General features: G+C 41.8%; 1 long non-coding RNA gene across 1 annotated transcript; it reads right to left on the bottom strand.

Annotated features, from left to right (window-relative positions):
* Positions 1–11584: 11584 nt before the first annotated feature.
* Positions 11585–18139, bottom strand: LOC129412061 (uncharacterized). Its single transcript, XR_008633554.1, has 2 exons — positions 17665–18139; positions 11585–12581 (listed from the first exon to the last, which is right to left on the bottom strand). It is a non-coding gene; the product is annotated as an uncharacterized LOC129412061 (long non-coding RNA).
* Between the last annotated feature and the right edge of the window lie 1861 nt (positions 18140–20000).

The following is a 20000-nucleotide window of genomic DNA, read 5'->3' as shown; positions in this document are numbered from 1 at the left end:
TGTGGACGTGTCTCTTCTTCTTCTATCAATAATATTTTTAATTTGGTTCAGTAAAGTCTGGACTTTTCATTTTCTTTTATCAGACAAAACATTTTATGTGAAGATTTCCTCGTCTTTGCTTCTCTACAGCAAATCAAGTAATCCAAAGTATTCAGATTACATTACTCACTTTAAGTAATTTAATGGATTACGTTACAAACTACATTTTGGTGTATGTAATCTGTAATCTGTAGGGGATTACATTTTAAAAGTCACCTTCCCAACACTGCAACTACAGCAGCAGATTGTGAAATAACAGGATGAACTGAATAAAATGTGTGAATGAAACAATATAATACAGTTTACATTCACACTTTAACCGTGTCAAATGTGTTTTTTGTCTCTGATCGTTCAGTCCTCACTGTAAAGAGCCAAAAGTCCGCGCTGTATCTGCCGCGTTAAACCCGTGACCTCTGACCTTGTCTCCGCTCGAGGACAAACCGGCCTCTAATGGTTTTACTCTATTAACTCCCATCGCGGCAAATGGACTGGACTCCATTTGGTCATTTTAAGTTGTTTGGTGTGAGCCATTCGCCCGAGAAAATCTGAATTTGAGAATTTGGTGCACAATTTCCCCCGGCCCCCCGCTGGCTCTGTCCAAAACCCTCAGATCCGGCGGCGGGTGTGTGTGCGGCGCCGGACGAGCGGTCAGCGGCGGTCAGTGAAGCGGACGCGAAGCTAATGTCCTGCTGTCAGCGCCGACGCCGACGCACAACTGTCACGGACGCTATTAGCATCAGGTTAGAACACGGCTCAGCGCGCCAGCTTTTCCACCTGCAACGGAAAAAAAAACACCCAAATCTACAGTCGACACGCGGAAAGAGGAAAAGTACGAGATTTTATTAGGGCCACGGTGACTCAGGAGGATTAACGGTTTTCCAGTAACCAAAAGGTTTCTGGTTTGGGCCCAGTTTGCGGTGACCAGATATTCAAAATTAAAAACTTTGACACACCCCAGAGTCCTGCACCCGGTCGGGTCCCTGTAAATAGTTGTTCAAACGTACGGGTTTTAACGTTCTGGAATGAGCGTTTCTTTCCTAAACAGAAACGCCTCTTGTTTTTAGTTTATGTCCCCTTGCGGAAAAACAAACCAAAACTAAATTACATATTGTACTCCCTACTTCCTTTAGTACTTTTCAGACCCAGTCTGAGAATAATTCTTTACATTTGTGTTGGTATTTTAACTCAACCATACCGGCTTGTAAAAGCCTGATCCTGATCTCAGAAGCTCAGCAGACTGGGCCTGGGTACTTGGATGGGAGACCGCGAGGAACTCCAGGTGCCACAGTCGTTGTGTCCTTAGGCAAGACACTTCACCCACATTGCCTAGTATGAAAGTGGTGTGTGTGTGTGAGTGATGGTGGTGGTCGGAGGGGCCGATGGCGCAGATTGGCAGCCTCGCTTCTGTCAGTCTGTCCCAGGGCAGCTGTGGCTACAGTAGTAGTTTACCACCACTGAATGTGGAGTGACTGAATAATGAACTGTAAAGCGCTTTGGGGATCTTAAAAGGCGCTATATAAATGCAATCAATCAATCAACTGATTCTTCTGACATATCAGCATAATACTCAAGTTGAAGTAGAATTAAAATAGTGTTTTCTGATATACAGTTCTACATTCACCTCGATGGAGGAATAAGGCACCGATTCTGAACACAACACACTAAATGTGTCACAGTTTCACTAAGACCCAAACTCACAAGACACAACAGGTTAGTTGGTCAGTGGTTTATTATCATGATCTTGTAGAATATTGTCTGGAGACAGACAGACACCTGGACACAAGAAAAGGGGAAGTCCAAAAAGTAAACAACAAAACCCAAAGAAAAAGCCAAGAGTTCACCAACTGGTTGCTGAAACAACAAAGTGGCGAGGAGCAGTTGAAGGGTCACAGTTCTTATACTGCAGCTGGTGGGAGACAGGTGCCCTCTGCCAAACATGGTTTGGTGACGCCCATGTCACACCTGTGATGCTTTCGATTATCCGTCAGAATTGGTTTGGAATTGGAGGAAGTTGCCTATCGGCACGCGTGACACACCCATTTTTCTGCAAATCGGACCACAGTGGTGGAAAAAGTCGACAGAGCAAGACTCAGAATCCAGAGTCAGAATCCAAGATGGCTGTGTTTTCATTTCACTTTGGAGGTTTAAATGACAATTTCAGTCACTCGTATAGTACCACGTCTGTATCACTGCAGTACTTTACCACGTCTGTATCACTGCAGTACTTTACCACGTCTGTATCACTGCAGTACTTTACCACGTCTGTATCACTGCAGTACTTTACCACGTCTGTATCACTGCAGTACTTTACCTCATCTGTATCTCTGCCTGTGGGTTTGGGAGTCGTGTTGTGGTGAGGCCAATATTGAACAAACACTATTTATCAAGCGTTAACGTCCCTAAGGTTGTAATGGAAGAGAAATCATAACAAAATGAAGAACAAATTTCAAAAGTTAAATTAATGAAAGTGGCAGCGTTTTCATAAAATGAGGGAATAATCATCATCATAATCCACGTAGTCCCACACGCCAAACATAATAATAAGCTTCAAACTCGGACGTGACGTCAAATCCGAGGTCCAAGTGGGAGTCGGAAAATAATCGAACGAAGGGTGAGACACAGAAGAGAGGAAGAAGAGGAGAAGAAAAAACCTGGAGAAGATCCTGTGTGTTACATTTATACTGCACAATATTCTACCATAAATCACAATTTACAGGTTCACTTTTAGAACTGAAGTGCATTGTTAAACCAGTTTGAAATACACTTTCACTTCGAGAAGTTTCCCATGTGAACGAAACGAGGCTGTAACGAGCAATAATAAAAACACCAGCACCAGAAAATATAGAGATGGGGCTGTAGTTAGAGTTAAAAGGTGCAGAAGAAGGAGAAGAGGAATTAGCATTTAAAACAGCTTCTTCCAGCTCTATGGGCCCCCGCCGCCCCCCTCCTGCCCCCCCCGCTGCCCCCTGCTGGTGAGGTGGACACGCTCATGACAGAGGCCTGATTAAAAACAGAACCAACATGAAACAGAACGAGTGTCATTAGAATAAAGACAAAGGTTAAACACAAGGACAGCGGAGTCTGGGCTGGTCCTGGTCAGTCTGGTTTGGTTCAGTTTAGTTCATGTTTTGAGTCTTGGACCGGTCTATGCGCTGGGTTTATCCTGGTTTAACAACGCCACATTACTTTTGGTCAGTTGTTTTCTTTGCCACAGCTGCCCTGGGTCAGACCTGGCTGCAATTCTGTACCAAGGGCATAAAAGCCGATTACTTACAATGAAACCTAGATAGATGTGTCTAAAGTTATTAAGTCGTGTATGTTTTCTTTTGTCCATCTGCTGTTCTTGTACCATGGAGCTCTGACCCAGGACTCTGATGTTCTCCTGAAGGACAACAGCCTCAACTGGAGAAGAACAAAGAGAAGATCTGAACCCGAGCCAGGATCTGTTGTTGGACTTCTGCTCGTCAGTTTGTCCAAAAAAAACAAACAAACACCATGTTCAAGCACAAGGTTCATCACTGCACTCACACTCTAGGGTCCATCAACACTCTAGGGTCCATCAACACTATAGGGTCCATCAACACTCTAGGGATCCATCAACACTCTAGGATCCATCCATCAACACTGTAGGGTCCATCAACACTCTAGGGTCCATCACACTCTACGGTCCATCAACACTCTAAGGTCCATCAACACTCTAAGGTCCATCAACACTCTAGGGTCCATCACACTGTAGGGATCCATCACACTCTAGGGTCCATCAACACTCTAGGGTCCATCACACTCTAGGGTCCATCACACACTCTAGGGTCCATCACACTGTAGGGTCCATCACACTCTAGGGTCCATCCATCAACACTCTAGGGTCCATCAACACTCTAGGGTCCATCAACACTCTAGGGTCCATCACACTCTAGGGTCCATCACACTCTAGGGTCCATCAACACTCTAGGGTCCATCAACACTCTAAGGTCCATCACACTCTAGGATCCATCCATCAACACTCTAGGGTCCATCAACACTCTAGGGTCCATCAACACTCTAGGGTCCATCACACTCTAGGGTCCATCAACACTCTAGGGTCCATCACACTCTAGGGTCCATCAACACTCTAGGGTCCATCAACACTCTAGGGTCCATCAACACTCTAGGGTCCATCAACACTCTAAGGTCCATCAACACTCTAGAGTCCATCAACACTCTAGAGTCCATCAACACTCTAGGGACCATCAACACTCTAGGGACCATCAACACTCTAGGATCCATCAACACTCTAGGATCCATCAACACTCTAGGATCCATCAATCAACACTCTAGGGTCCATCAACACTCTAGGGTCCATCAACACTCTAGGGTCCATCAACACTCTAGGGTCCATCCATCAACACTCTAGGGTCCATCAACACTCTAGGGTCCATCAACACTCTAGGGTCCATCACACTGTAGGATACATCACACTGTAGGGTCCATCACACTCTAGGGTCCATCAACACTCTAGGGTCCATCACACTCTAGGGTCCATCAACACTCTAGGGTCCATCACACTCTAGGGTCCATCCATCAACACTCTAGGGTCCATCAACACTCTAGGGTCCATCACACACTCTAGGGTCCATCAACACTCTAGGGTCTATCACACTGTAGGATACATCACACTGTAGGGTCCATCAACACTCTAGGGTCCATCACACTCTAGGGTCACACACTCACAGGGTCCATCACACTCTAGGGTCCATCACACTCTAGGGTCCATCACACTGTAGGGTCCATCAACACTCTAGGGTCCATCAACACTCTAGTAGGTCCATCAACACTCTAGGGTCCATCCATCACACTCTAGGGTCCATCCAGGGTCCATCACACTCTAGGGTCCATCAACACTCTAGGGTCCATCACACTGTAGGGTCCATCACACTCTAGGGTCCATCACACTCTAGGGTCCATCACACTGTAGGGTCCATCAGTGCACATGGATGAAGAGAGGGCTAGAGCTGTACAGCACCAGCTGCTGGCAGAGGAGGAGTCTGGTGACACTGAGTCCGAGTCGACCTCCATTGTCAATGTGGCTGCTCGTCGCTATGGTTGCTGGTCTCTGGTGCTCGCTGAAGCTGCAAACCCCTAAAACTAGTGACGGACACTGGAGGTAAGAGATGCTGTCAAGCTGAAGAAGGAGTCCTGAAGAGGGTTGGGAGGAGTTCACAGAGGTCATGGAGGACTATTCCACCTCACTGAAAAGTCTGACAAACTGTCTGAAGCCTTAAGACCGGGCGCAGAGGTGGAGTTAGGAATTAGCCCTGGGCGAACTTGAGTTTAGGCCTCATTATAATGCACTATAATGCTGCATTTCTATTTATTTGAATTATGGTGGATTGGAAACTTGTCTTATTAAGTTAGGTTAACTAGAAAACCAGAACTGAAAGTAGTTTTATTTATTTATTTATTTTTGCTAGTACAATTACATTCTTGTTTACACCCATTACATATGATTATTATTATTTGTGTTATGATTATTGTTCTACTACTCTTTTAATGTCATACTGAGAGAAAATCTAATTGCTCCAAGGCCTCAGCCACTGAAGGCAAATGGTTGGGGGCCCCTCCAGGTTTGGGGGCCCTAGGGAGCCACCTACTTTTGCCTAATGGTAGCGCCGCCTCTGGACAGGAGCAGTGCTTTACCAACGAGTGCAGAGCTGCTGACCTCAAATGGAGACGTTCTCATGTCTCCAATGAGGAAGCAGAGGCTGAGTCACCAGGCTGATAAAGTTCTTCAGTGGTGAGATTCTGTCTGAGCGTTTGCATCATCAGCAGTAAAGTGAACACAGCTCTGGGGTGACAAATGAAGTTCAAATTCCCAGCCTGTTCAAATTTGATTTGAATGGGTCAGAGCTGTTCCCAGGCCTGGACCAGAGCTGCTCTTTGTTTGTTTTGTGGTTTGAGCCAAGTGTGAAGCAGCTGTGATGAAGATCAGCTTCCTCAAATCCAAGGCCAAGGTGGTGAAGAAGGAGCAGGGTCAGAAGGAGCTGGGAGAGGAGCGTTAAGATCATCAAACAACAACTGGCATGCTAACAGAGCATCAGAGTTATTTAAAGTTTTACTGACTTAGTCTACGTTCAGACTGTAGGGTTTAATGCTCAATTCCGATTTTTTTGTGAAATCCGATGTTTTTGCGAGTTCGTTCACATTTCCAGTTAAATGTGACTTGTATGTGACTCCAGTGTGAACATTAAACGGCCCGAAAGTGTCCCACATGTGACACTGGAGACACGACGACGTCAACCGCAGCGAGCGTCTCTGTGTTTACAGAAGTTGTTCAAACATGGACGCAGCATCGAGCACCTGGAGATTTTAAAGTTCCTCTCGTACCGGAGCCAGAACATGAACAACTTACTTGTTTTAAGGAGGAGATTGAGAAGGAGAAGGACGAGGTTTTTGGTCGTGGTGTTTTGTGGTTCAGTCCGTTGAAAGGAACGTGTGGATGTGGAGACGGAGCCAAGAGTGGTGAGTGGAGATGTGCTTAGCTTCAGTGACACGGAGTTCATTAACAATTTTCTCCTACTTCAGTGCAGAATAGTGACGTTTGTGTCTTGTTGATAACGTGTAGGTGGATGAATGCACTTTGACCGTTCAGACTGAAGTCACATGTCAAAAGATCAGATATGTATCAGTTTCAGGAGCACATATCCAAGTGTCCTGGGTCACATTTGAAAAATCGGATCTGTGTGGTTCAGACTGACATTAAAAGATCAAATACAGGAACATAGGGGCCAAAAAAACGGATTTGGGTCACTTCAGGCTGCAGTCTGAACGCAGCCTAAGTCTACGTTCGAACTGAGGTGAAACCTGAGGTGACCCAAATCAGATTTTTTCACCATCTTTTAAAGACAGTCTGAACGACAGGAGGGTTCTTATCGGAATTAGGCGTTTTTTGAAATGATTGCCAAATAAATGTCCGAGCACTAGAGGCGATCCTGACTCCAACATCAACGAGAAATAAAGATCCTGCGAGTCAAACACAAGGAGGCTAAAGACTCAGACAAGCAAAGCTGCCGTGAACGTGTGACCTGCCCATTTTACCAAGAACTGGACCGGATTTTGTGAGACAAGCCCAGCGTTTAGGCGACTTCTGTAAACACCGAGTATGCACTTGTCGTGTCCTCCAGTGCTCATGTTGGGACACTTTTAGGGAGTTTAAAGTTCACACTGGAGATCACGCACAAGTCTCGTTTAATCGGAAACGTGAACGACCTCGCAAAAAAAAATCTGAATTGAGCATTAAGCGTCAAAACAGTTTACATTTCGACAGCGCAATATTGGTTTTATTTTCACTCTTGCTTATGTAACACACGAGCACCGGGACGTTTTACATATTACATGACGCGCAGCACCACCCAGTCCCGGTCCGACCCGGGGCTCAGATCCGCTTCGCAAACCGCCAGCGCACTCCTCGCACTCACACGAGATTATGCAGATCACACACAGTCGCACCGAAAGCCCCCGGAGCGGACTTTGTGAGCCGTAAATCCCTCTTTGTCACAGCAGAGGAAATGAAGTCCGGTGTGTGCAGAGCGCTGTGTTTTACGGAGGCTGATCGTGATCCTGAACGCTCCGGTGCTCTCCTCCCGCTTTTATCTGCTCATCCCTCGCTCCTCCCGCTCCTCTCCTCTCTTCCCTCTGCTTTTCTTCGCTCAGACAGGTCCAGGCTTTGATCGCCCGCTCCCCCTTCTGTCCCGCGCGCTCGTCTTTTGTCCGGGTGATGGACTCCGGGTCGCGGACAGAGGAAGAGGCTCAACGCGATTGGTTCCACATTTGCACAAGAAATACGACTTTTAAAAAAAAAACAAAAAAAAACGCTGGAATCATTACGGTTTTAGGCTATAAGAGTAACGGGTTTGTGTGTGAGAAGTCGCATTTACTCAACTTACCTGCACTTAAAGGTTGTATGGAGGATTTTTTTTTGTGTGTCAAATTGTCAGTAAAAGTTTAAAATACCATTACAGAGATGCATCAGTTTTGTAATTATGATGACCAAAAAAAAAAAGAATGAAAATCTATCAACCGTGGACATAATGAGGCCAGATAAACATCAGCCAATACAAAACGAGGCTCCCTCATTTTCTATTGGCTGTTAGGTCGTCAATCAAACTCCCTACGTTTCTAGTGTAGCTGACTCGCCAGCGCGCGGGGATTACGTGGTTTATGCGGCGGTTCTTCGAGGCTTTTTTAATCTGTAGCGTCCTCGCAGTTCGCACAAAGTTTGTTGCGACGGCGGACGAGAATCCACGACCAGTTCGCCGCAAAATAAAGCCGGTTTTTGAAGTCGTGAAGAGAAGGGAAAAAGGAGCAAAACAAAACTGAGGTGAGACTTGGAGATTTCTTACAGCGACGGCGCGACTGAAGCGGACGAAGGATTTTATTTCTAGACAGGTCACTTCAACGGGAATTCTTGAACGCGCACCGGCTGTAAACAAGAGTGATTTCTAGAGTAAAGAGGTGGGAGGAGGAGGTGTTTTTACTGAAGGAGCTGTGGAGGAGGAAGGTGGTGTCACACACGGACAACATTTGAAAAAGGACTGTTCTCTTCCCTTAAAAAATCCTCTATACAACCTTTAAAGCAACACTGTGTAACTTTGCGGAGATGGCGCGTCACTTGAATGATTCCACGGAAAGTTTTTTAAGACCAAACTAGCAGCTCGCCAAGGGATTTCGGAATTATACCATTGCGCTAAATAACTCAAATTTCGTTACCGTATTTTTCGAACTATAAGTCGCACTTTTTTTTCATGGTTTGGGTGTTTCCTGTGTCCGCAAGCCTTCCCTGTCCACACAGCTTTCAGCATGTTTGTTTACTTTTTACAGAAACGAAACTTAAAACCACATGGCTCATTTGCAGAAACTGAGACTACGTTCAGACTGCAGCCGGAAGTGACCCAAATACGATTTTTTGGTCCCTGTGTGACCTGTATCTGATCTTTTCATGACAGTCTGAACGACACAGATCCGATTTTTTCAAATGCGACCCAGGACACTTGAATATGGCCCCGGTCAAGCAGAAGTAAACATCAAGGCCAAAAATTCAAGTTAACATCTGATATAAAAATGTATTGAACAGATACTAGTTTATGAAACTGTTGACCTTTTTTCTGTACCATTTTTGGTTCTAAAGTTACATACGTTTTAAACAGAACAAAAATTATTTCCCAAATTTCAAAGACCTGCAAATCATGTAAATAAATGGATGTATTTCATCATATCTTGTGTTATTCCATCTTTGAACTGTTGATGAAGGTACATGATTTAAAAAATTTTTTAAAAAGTATTTGAAATGATAAAAATTTGCTTGGAAGGACTGACATATTTTATAGAAATAGTTTCCTTTCATTTTGAAGTAATATTAAAGTATTCAGAAGAAAAAAGTGACAAATTATGTAAAATCCTGCACCTTCTACTTGTTTGCACAATTTTCCCTCCGTTACTTTTCCCTCCGTTACCATGACCTTTCTTAATAAAAAATCTCATGAGTCAAAAAGTCAGAGGTTTTTCAACCTAATCTTGTACCATATGGTAGAAAACTATATGAAGCAAATATTCAAACCAGTTTGTTAAGGATATGTAAGTGAGAACCAAGAGTTATCACTGTTTATCGGGCTTGTGTCAGATTCGATCACTGCTGCACCAAGTTACAGTTCAGAACTTTAAAGCCCGTACGAGCCTCCTGCAGCCGCAGATCCTCAGGCAGGTCCATGTGTCTGTTCCAAAGTCCAGTCTCTAGATGAAGGTGATGGAGTCCAGGATTTTGAGTCCAGGCTCCTCGGCTTTGGAACGACCTGCCTGAGGAGAAACGACTCGCACCATCAGGATCATCTCTTTAAATCACTTATTAAGACTCATTTTTCGCAGTTGGCCTTCCTTTAACTGGTTTTAGCTTGATTTGATTTCTTTTTATTCTATTTCTTTTTATTCTTTTTTTATATTACTTATAATTAACTGAATTGTTTGCGTCATTGTCTGATTTGTTTGCCTTCTGTTTGCTATTTTTATGCTTTTGTACGGTGTCCAGCAAGTGCAAAACACTTCCACACATTCCACAACACACATGAACAACTCTGAAAACAAAATTACATTTAAAATACACGTTTACATCTTGAAAACAGATTTACAAAGCACGAAACATTTGTACAAGCGCCGAGATAAATTTGCACGTGGCAAAAACACAAATACAAACCCCCGAAACACATCGAACACTAGTGTATTAGTGTTTTGTAAATTTGTTTGTTCATTTGTAAATGTGTTTTATGAAACTTGGACTTTGTTTTCAAGATGTAAATGTGTATTTTAAATGTAATTTTGTTTTCAAACTTCTTCCAGTGTGTTGTGAAATGTAAAAGTGTCGCAGTAATACTCTTGTTTTATTATTAGATTACTGTAACTGTACTGTAACCGAATACAGTTACTGTATTCAGTTACAGTTACTGTTTCAGTGAGTGGTAATTGGATTACAGTTACTTTGTTGAAATAAATGGATTACAAGGTCTAAACCAGGTCTCAAACCACATCTAAACCAGGACTAAAACAGGACTAAAACAGGACTAAACTAGATCCAAACCAGGTCTAAACAAGGACTAAAGCAGGACTAAAACCAGGTCTAAACTAGATCTAAAACTAGATCCAAACCAGGTCTAAACCAGGTCCAGGTCTAAAACCAGGTCTAAACCAGGACTAAAACCAGACTAAAACAGACTAAACCAGGACTAAACAGGACTAAACTAGGACTAAAACCAGGTACTCTAAACCAGGTCTAAAACCAGGACTAAACCAGGACTAAAACCAGGTCTAAATTAGATCTAAACTAGGTCTAAACCAGGTCTAAAACCAGGTCTAAAACCAGGTCTAAAACCAGGTCTAAAACCAGGTCTAAACCAGGACTAAAACAGGACTAAAACAGGACTAAACTAGATCCAAACCAGGTCTAAACAAGGACTAAAGCAGGACTAAAACCAGGTCTAAACTAGAGCTAAACTAGACCCAAACCAGGACTAAACCAGGTCTAAACCAGGACTAAACCAGGATTGAACAGGACTAAATCCTGCTGTGTGGACGTGTCTCTTCTTCTATCAAATAATATTTTTTAATTTGGTTCAGTAAAGTCTGGACTTTTCATGTTCTTTTATCAGACAAAACATCTTATGTGAAGATCCTGGTCTTTGCTTCTCTACAGCAAATCAAGTAATCCAAAGTAATCAGATTACATTACTCACTTTAAGTAATTTAATGGATTACGTTAAAAACTACATTTTGGTGTATGTAATCTGTAATCTGTAGGGGATTACATTTTAGAAGTAATCATCCCAACACTGTTAGATTATTATTTAAAGTAACTCGTAAACTTTCTACTTTAAAAAAAAAAAAAAAAAAAGTCTTGAGTCTTGAGAGTTTTGAATTTTGAAACTAGAGTCACAGTGCCGCCTGCTGGTCAGAAGTCGTCACTGCACGCTTCACTTTATTTGTAATTCTCTTTCATGATCAAAGAGTCAAACTGCTGGCCTCATACGAGTTTGTGTAATGTCAGGTTTATTTCTTTCAAGTCCAAAAACACAAAAACAGCATGAAACATTAAAACGGGTGCAGTTTGTGTGGGTTCAAATCCGCCTTTGAGCAAAGCACAAGCCAGTGTCACAGAAAACACATTCACCTTTACCACAGAGTCACTTTATCGACACAAAAAAAAAATAAAACATTTCCAAAAAATCTAAAGAAGGAAAATAAAGCAGAAAAATATATTCTTGTTTATTTTTTTATAACACTTGTCCACAGCGCAATTTAAAAAAAAAAAAAAAAAAAAAAAAAAGAACAGATATTTGGCTTTCACACAAAATGGTCCGGAATGCATTTTTAAAACAATAAAATAATAATAAAAAATATAACTTTTTTTTTCAATATTTATATTATTTTCAATGTATTTTTTTGTATTATTTTTATTTTATATTTTTTATCTATATCACGAAATTGTTCAATAAGCCTTCATAAATTTCCGTAAAAATAGCGAACATTAACAATATTCTAGATGCAAAAAGTAAAACAAAAAAATTCTGGAATATTGTTTTTCAGTTGTGATTTATTATTATTATTTTATTTTATTATTATTATATTTTTTTGTGCTACTATTAATTTATTTACTCATTTATTTACCAACATTATCAGATCGTTTATTGTCATTTCGATTTAAAAATATTTATCTCGCCATAAGGAAAATATCTCTTTGTAAAAAACTTGTTAGTACGTCTAGAAATGCAGTTTAAAAACAACAGAATTAAAGTGAAAAACGGGATTAAATGTGAGTTGTACAGAGCTGCAGCAGAAGCCGTTTGGTGAAGTTTAATATGAGCCGATCGTCAAGTGAAGAGTCCCGCCGGTCGTTCGCAAAATGTTCGTCCGATCAGAGGCCTTTTTAGGGATGCGGCGTTTCTACGGCGATGAGAGCGTAAACAGGAAGTGTACAGCAGTCGTGAGTCCGGCCTCTTCATCCCAGACGCAGCGGGCAAATCCTGGAACAGAAATAAACGAAACATACAGCTCAGATTAAAGGTTGTATAGAAGATTTTCCAAGGAAAGAGAAATGCAGCGACTGTTTGTCCTTTTTCAAATGTCGCGCTTCGCTCCTCTTCCCCTTCTCTTCTTCTTTCAGCGACGTCAAAAACAAAAACAAAAACAAACTTTCTTTTGCGGCGAACTGGTCGTGAAGTCTTCTCTGCCGTTAAAACAAACTTCGTGCAAACTGCGAGGAAGCTACAGTTCGAAAAAGACGCTGTTTTGGTTGAGTAAACGGCATCAGTGCGTGAGAGGCGAACGTAAACCACGTAATCCCAGCTCGCCGGCAAATCAGTGATGCAAGAAACGTAGGGAGTTTGATTGACAACCCAACAGCCAATAGTTAAAGAGGTGGCCTTGTTTTCTATTGGCTGATGTTTATCTGCCCCCACCACGTCCACAGTTGATGGATTTTCATTCTTTTTTTGTTTTGGTCATCATAATTACAAGACTGCTGCCTCTCTATAATTCTATTTTGAACTTTCATCGACAATTTGAAACAACAACAAAAAAAAAATCCTCCATACAACCTTTAAGTGATTTTTGGACACTTTTAAATGATAAAATGCAGTGACCTCGCTCTGGGGGTGTTCTACATGGGTGTTTATAGCAGAAAAATCCATGTATCATTCGTTCATTTGTTTTTCAAAATAAAACCAAAAATAAGAAAATGGAAAAAAACAACTATTTTCTTTATTATTTGTCTCGAAAACCATTTTTTAAAAAACGGATAATGATTTTGTTTTTTTCAGTTTTCGATTTTGTGTTCAAATGAAAAATGGGGAAAAAAAACGGATAATGGACTGAACCAGGTCCGGGACCAGACCGGAACCAGGCCTGGACTGAGATCAGGACTTAAGACTGGGACCAGACCAGGGCTGAGTCCCAGACCAGACCAGGACTGATACCACGAATGATATCAGGAACAGGACCAGGACTGAGACAGGGACCAGACGAGGATTGAGGCTGGGACTGAGGCTGGGATCAGACCCGAACTGAGACCAGAACTGAGACCAGGACTGAGACCAGGACTGAGACCAGGACTGAAAACGGTTCAGTCCTGGTTCAGTTATTTTTACACTTTATTTTAGTTCATTTAAAATGAAATTATGAACAAAACTGGTTCAAACTGGTCATTTCTATCGCAGAAGTTTGAAGTGGTGGTGGGAGGAGCCAAATTAACATTAGAGGAAGTTGAATTAACACTAAGGGAAGTTGAATTAACACTGAGGGAAGTTGAATTAACACTAAGGAAGTTGAATTAACACTAAGGGAAGTGAATTAACACTAAGGAAGTTGAAATTGAAAACACTAAGGGAAGTTGAATTAACACTGAGGGAAGTTGAATTAACAAAAAAAAAAAAAAAAAAAAAAAAAAAAAAAAAAAAAAAAAAAAAAAAAATTGAATTAACACTAAGGGAAGTTGAATTAACACTGAGGGAAGTTGAATTAACACTAAGGGAAATTGAATTAACACTAAGGGAAGTTGAATTAACACTAGGGAAGTAACACTGAATTGAAAACACTAAAGGGAAGTTGAATTAACACTGAGGGAAGTTGAATTAACACTAAAGGGAAGTTGAATTAATTAACACTAAGGGAAGTTGAATTACACTAAGGGAAGTTGAATTAACACTAAGGGAAGTTGAATAACACTGAGGAAATTGAATTAACACTAAGGGAAGTTGAATTAACACTAAGGGAAGTTGAATTAACACTAAGTGAAGGGAATTGAATTAACACTAAGGGAATTGAATTAACACTTAAGGGAATGAATTAACACTAAGGGAAGTTGAATTAACACTGAGGGAAGTTGAATTAACACTAAGGAAGTTGAATTAAACAAGGAAGTTGAATTAACACTAAGGGAAGTTGAATTAACACTAAGGGAAGTTGAATTAACACTAAGGGAAATTGAATTAACACTGAGGGAAGTTGAATTAACTCCAACTATATCTATTCTGGCAAATAACTCCAAATCAAACCCCTATTTAACATTCAAATAGTTAAAATAACACTTTTTCTGTTAAAAACAACACATTTTTGCCAACTCTAAAATATATATATACTGGCTCTGGAGTGTTTGATTTTAGATTTTAGATTTTTTTTTTTCATCAGCCACATAAACAGTAAAGCCCAAATAACTTTTTTTTTCTTGCTTGCCACTCTTTTCTTGCTTCCATACATTTGGTTTTCCGTGGGGGATGTGTCGCTAATCACATCAGTGTCACTCACAGGCAAGAACGGAAAAAAAAACAATAAAATGGGAAAACAGTGATGAAAAAAAAAAACAGATTTTGACCTCTGTTTTCAATATTTGATTTATTTCAAATTTCACCAATCAAAAAGCAGTCTTGGTGCCTATTTCAATTTGGATATTTTCTTCTCTCTTGTTTATTTGCTCCGGAGGTTTTGCTGCTAGAAGGACTTAGGGTACCAGAAAAATTGCTGCAGTTTTTTTTAACAAACATGTCATCTTCTTTTATACGATGCGACGCGTTTACTTTCGCATCGTAAAAAGTCAATGTTGAACTCCATGACGAGAAACAGGGAGCAAAGTATCAAAATTAAAATAGGCACTGAGACTGTTTTTTGATTGGTGCCATTTGAAATAAACTTTAAATCAAATATTGGAAATAGAGGTCAATTTTTTTTTTTTGTTTGACACTAAAACAGAAAAATAACAAACTGTTTTCCCATTTTATTGTTTTTCGTTCTTAATTGAAACTCAAAAGAAAGAATGCTGCACTGACCGTAACTGTTCATCAGTCAAACATAACAGAACGCTACAATAACATCTTTTTTTTTATTATTTAGACTAATTATGGTGCACAAATTAATAAGCAAATACATTTATAAAAGGAAAAAATGACTTGTCTAGGTGAAGTTTTCCCAGATTTTGCCGAAGTTACGATCGCCAACAGAGTCCAAATGTCTTCCGTTTTGTGACGTAAGCGTAAATAAACTCTGTATTTATATTTTATGAAACTTAAAGTCGTCAGCGGCCTTTTCTCCGTCCCTGTTCTGATTGTAAAAGTGCAGTGAGCGGTTGTGTCCAGCAGAGGGCAGCGTGCGCACAGACTCTGAGGTCCCGGTTCAGGTCTGACTCACAAACGGGTCTGTGGCAGATCCTGGTTTGAATTATCCAGGCATTTATTTTGTTCCCTCTTCAGCGCAAAAATGTTCTGCGGCAGAGATAAGGTCGGGCACAACGGAGAAAGATCTGATCAGATTCTTTTTTTATTACAGAAATGTGTTTTTTTAAAGAAGCTGTTACACTTTTATGGAGTATTAACTGTAACATATTTAGACTAGTGTTGTAGTCGAGACCAAGACCTGTCCAAGACCACAGTCTGTTCTGAGACTGAGACAAGACCAAGACCTCTTAGAGTCGAGACTGAGACAAGACCGAGATTTTTACAGATCGAGACAAGACCGAGACTTTTTGAGGGTCGAGGTCGAGAAAAGACCGAGACTTTTACAGGCCGAGACGGAGACAAGACCGAGACTTCTAAAGGTCGAGACCAAGACAAGGCCAAGACCTCTCAAGGTTGAGGCCGAGACTTTTAAATGTCGAGACAAGAACGAGACTTCTAAAGGTCGAGACCGAGACAAGACCGAGACTTTAAAAGGCTGAGTCCGAGACAAGGCCAAGACAAGGCCGAGACTTTTAAAGGCCGAGACCGAGACTTTCACACACCGAGACAAGACCGAGACTTTTAAAGGTCGAGACCGAGACTTTTATAGGCCGAGACCAAGACAAAACCGAGACTTTTAAAGGTCGAGAGGCCAAGACAAGACTAAGACTTTTAAAGGCCGAAACCGAGACAAGGCCAAGACCAAAACAAGGCCAAGACCTCTCAGGGTCAAGACTGAGACTTTTTAAAGGACGAGACCGAGACAAGACCAAGACTCTAAGGGTCGAGACTGAGACAAGACCGAGACTTTTTTAAAGGCCGAAACCAAGACCTCTGAGGGCCGAGACCGAGACTTTTAAAGGTCGAGACTGAGACAAGGCCGAGACCAAAAACAAGGCCAAGACCTCTGAGGGTCGGGACCAAGAGAAGACTAAGACTTTTAAAGACCGAGACAAGGCCAAGACCTCTGAGGGTCGAGACTAAAACTTTTAAAGGTTGAGACCGAGACAAGACCGAGACTTTTTAAAGGCCGAGACCGAGAGATAAGACCAAGACCTCTGAGAGTCGAGACCGAAATTTTCAAAGGCAAGAGACGAGACCAAAACCACGTCCCGTCGAGACGAAAATTGAGACCATCTTTATCATTTTTGACATTTATTTGTATTTTACAGTTATTTTGGCACAAATGTATCAATGATTTTATGAATTTATCTCATTTTATCACTTGTCGAGTGTCAGACCTTGAGATTGAGACTAGACTGAGACCGAGACCGCAAAAAAACCAGTCTCAAGACCAAAGATCGGTCTTGAGTACTACAACACTGCATTTTACTCTTTTAAAAATGTTATTATGACCAAAACAACATATTAACACATTTTATAAGTTTCACATCAGTTTTCCATGCTCCCTTTTGCTCTCCGCACTAAGTCTCTCCCCCTTCAGAGCGCTATCACAACACAATCTGCACCAGGGTTTGTCAAGTTCCTGTGGTTTGTTTCATGTTTTTGTATATTTATGGAGAATTGTCGTGTGGGAGCGTTGGTGATCTTGGCTTGTGGGCGGAGCCTCGTACAGAATCTTACATCTAACCGTAAGGAGGGTTTCAACAGGGCCCAGGAGAGATCACTAAATGACTCAAACATGCACAGAGGACATCTTAACCCCTCTTCAGGCACATCACATCATACCATGAGAGAAAAAAGCTCCAAAGAAAAACTAAAAACAAAACAAAACCCATCTTTAAGCTATAAAACTCTCAAATAAATACGTTTAATGCCAAAGAGCGGAACATTCCAGACAAAGCAATAACATCTGTGGGGAGAAAAATTACAAAAATGCACCTATAACTGTCAAGAGCATCTATATTTTGCGAGTGTCAGGGGGGGAGTGTGTGGGACTCACAGGTGAGGAGGTGGACTGCAGCGGACACGAGCACAGACACGACTAAGATCCCGGCCGGTCTGAGTCCTGGTCCGGACCCTGTAGGATCGGCGGAGGTCTGCTGAGGAGTGCTCTGCTTCGCGGCGTCTGACTCACCCGCCTTATACTTCTGACTGAAAACACAAAAACACAGAACGGTGAGTATGTGTGTGCAGGGGAGTCACATTTCTGTATTTAGACACTGAGGAATTGACTCGATACTCACAGAAAACACTTTTACTTTAGACAATACTCTGTGATTTTAAGCATTAAATGGTAGAACTTTCTTTTCTATTCCCATGTGTCCTTATAAGAGAGTTTCATTGTTGACAAAAGCGCGCGTTGCATGCCGGGAATTATTTTGGTCGGGGGCAAGTGTGGGGAAGCTGGCCAAAGTGGTCGAAGTAGGAGGCAGATGACACAAAAAAAGGTGTCTTACGCAGACAAAATTTATTTTAAAAAAACAGACTTCTGGGTTTAACCAACAAAAATACAAATAGACAAAAATATAAGTAACTCAAAGCAAAACACTGAATACCTGCACAGAAGTCCCCCTAATGAGTGACACCTTGCTTTGCTTTATACTTCGCCCACAGGAAGTTACCCCCAGGTAACTCCCCAAAGCAAGTCCCCTTTCAAAATAAATCATGTTAAACATAAACTAACGTGAATTTAAAATCAGACAAAGGTCCCACTTTGTCACAGCAAGAAACACTAATTCAACATGAACGGACGGAGCGAGAAAAGCACGCAAAAGGGTATTGATCCCGGTTATTTATCCACTCTAACGGCAGAGGACCCAAGACCATTTGACCAGAAATTGGTCATAAACATCGACGGAGCCAAATCACCCTTTTCAACCCCGACAAAAGGTGGACCAAACCAAATTTCTGGTCTGAATCGCCAACTACCTGGACAAATATTCACTTTTGGCGATATCCACAATGACTTGGTGGAAACTCCTGGGCCCGTTCACAGCAGAAAAGATGAAAACCTCCAAGAGTCTTCGATGTGTTGTTGAACTTGTTGGAGTCCACGGTTTGTTAGGATCTTCTACATTTTTGCTCTGCGAATGTTTGAAAGCCGTTTAATTCACCGTTAGCGGTTCTTTTCACTCAGAATACGAAAAAGACATTTTCCTTCTTCCGTGCTTCTATTTGTGCATCCGATAATGCAGCAGGAATTTACCATTATCGGGGATAAATACACGAGGTTACGCACTGTGTTTCTCGTGTTTCTTGCCTCCGACCAAAAATATTTCCCAGCATGCAACGCGGGCTTTTAATAACAATGACGTCGCTGAAACTCGCCTATATCTGTGTCCCTCATGGTGTTTTCAGGCCGACAGAACCGTGCTGGTTCCCGCACCTAATCTCGGACCAACTGAGGTGTTCACGCTGAAAAACTGAACTTGTTTTTTCTAAGCGAACTGTGATGACAAAGTCGACGTCAGCAAGTTCATCCAGGTCACACGCGGTAAAATAAACAAACAAAGAAAACGTGTGTGTGTGGAAGACGGTGGAGTGACAGGAAGATTGTGCAGTGGTCAGTGGAGGAGACCAAATATTTGCTCTCTCCGTGTTCACCAGGTGAGGTTAGATCTTTGGATTGGGCGTCGCCGCTGCCGTCTCCACAGAAAATGTTGTAGCAGAGCTCAGCGTAGATAAATCATGCAGAAAGAACAAAAATGTGTCTGTTTTGCTGCAGGTGTTCCAATCAGTGGGAGCAGGTAGAGGGCGCTCTTGGAAAAAGGGTCAAAACTAAAACACAACACACTCCAGGCGCTCCAAAGAAGTAGAAAAAAGTAAAAAATTGCACGAGGAAAAATACAGTTAAAAGGCCTTTATTTAAATGGCCAAAGACAACATGTTTCGACCTTAACTGGTCTTCATCAGGGCTTAGTTTTTTCTTTGCGCGATTTTTACATTTTTTTTACCTCTTTGGAGTGCCTGGAGTCCGTTGTGTTATAGATAAATGATGATGACATGATTTGTATGAGTCCAAATGCTCGCTGGTGTCGATGATGCGATCCGTGATTGTTACTTTCTCGCTGTGACGTCCCCCTTTCGTACGGCCTTGTGTTTTTATTTGGTGGCAAATCGTCTGTTGACAACACACCATGGGTTCACTTAAATCGTGTGTGAACGTGGGTCGTTCACAGGTGAGCACTGTGCTTCTCAGTGTCACTGGTGCAGGAACCGGCACTGGCATTGTTCTGACCGACATGAAAACCGCTTCAGTGGTCCAGGTAAGGTCCACAGTGCAGGTCCATGGGTGTATACTACTCTCTATGTGTTCTTATATTTGTCTATGTGCTC

This window comes from Boleophthalmus pectinirostris, unplaced genomic scaffold, assembly GCF_026225935.1.
Source record: "Boleophthalmus pectinirostris isolate CB_2022bp ecotype Guang Dong unplaced genomic scaffold, ASM2622593v1 HiC_scaffold_7, whole genome shotgun sequence".
Lineage (NCBI taxonomy): Eukaryota > Metazoa > Chordata > Actinopteri > Gobiiformes > Gobiidae > Boleophthalmus > Boleophthalmus pectinirostris.
This window is presented reverse-complemented; position numbering and strand designations above follow the sequence as displayed.